Genomic DNA, 1305 nt, shown 5'->3' on the forward strand with positions numbered 1-1305 from the left:
CTCTTAAGCCGTTTCGCCGTCCCGGCGAATCACGTACGTGGTTCGCGCGTCCGCTTCGGGCGTCGGAGCGGGCGATCAGGCCGCGTCGGACGCCGGACGACCGGCTTCGCCGCTCTCGGACGTCGAAAACGCGTGAGTCGCGAAAAAAATCTAACGTTTCCACCCATATATTTATGCCTGTATATAGCGATACCTACTCGACGGCGGCGATATCGGCCGTCCGCTTTTCGCGACGCCGCTCCGCCCCGGGACTTGTCCCGTGAAAAGTGCGGCCGCGTGCGGCCTATAAATTTAGCGGGGAACGCGAATACGTCTTCGACGGGGACATGCAATGTCCGTAAAAGCAGTTAAACTCGAATTTTTAAAAAAAAATATCAAACAATTTTGGTTAAATATAATAAGGCGGGAGTGATAGCGAATTGTAAATAACGAAAAAAAAACGCGGAAAAAAAAATTCGATCCGAAAAAAAAAAGTTAATTTACCACGGCCGCCGCAAATTAAATCGAATCCAAGCGGCGGGATTCGAAACCACGACCCCGGGTCATCCGCACCTACGCCTAACCGACCTGCCTACCTACTGAGTTGAGAACTGGCGTCAAATCTGTGACCCTTAAGACGTGTCGCCGTCCCGGCGAATCGCGAACGCGGTTCGCACGTCCGCTTCGGGCGTCGGAGCGGGCGATCAGGCCGTTTCGGACGGCGGACGACCGGCTTCGCCGCTCTCGGACGTCGAAAACGCGATATTCGCGAAAAGAATTTAACACGAGAATTACATTAGCAATAATCCAACGGCAATAGATAACAGGCCCAGTGTCTCCCAAACCCTTAAAATTTAATAATTCCAATATACAACAATATAATAATTGTATTCAATAATTGCTATGTTCTACAGTGCTACCACTACAGCGTGTTAAAAACGCAAATTTAAAAATATAAAATATAATATAGTCTGATATAATATAATATAATATAGTATAATATAATATAATATAATATAAAATAATATAATATAATATAATATAGTATATAATATAATAGAAAATAATATAATATAATATAGTATAATATAATAGAAAATAATATAATATAATATAATATAATATAATATAGTATATAATATAATAGAAAATAATATAATATAATATAGTATAATATAATAGAAAATAATATAATATAATATAATATAATATAATATAATATAATATAATATATGCTTGCCTTTAATACATTCAACTCAACATGCTCTAAAACCTACATAAAAATAAAGGGGAGGAGACGTTTAAAAAAATTGTGAAAATATCTAA

The sequence above is a fragment of the Acyrthosiphon pisum genome, unplaced genomic scaffold (genome assembly GCF_005508785.2).
Source record: "Acyrthosiphon pisum isolate AL4f unplaced genomic scaffold, pea_aphid_22Mar2018_4r6ur Scaffold_21707;HRSCAF=24650, whole genome shotgun sequence".
Lineage (NCBI taxonomy): Eukaryota > Metazoa > Arthropoda > Insecta > Hemiptera > Aphididae > Acyrthosiphon > Acyrthosiphon pisum.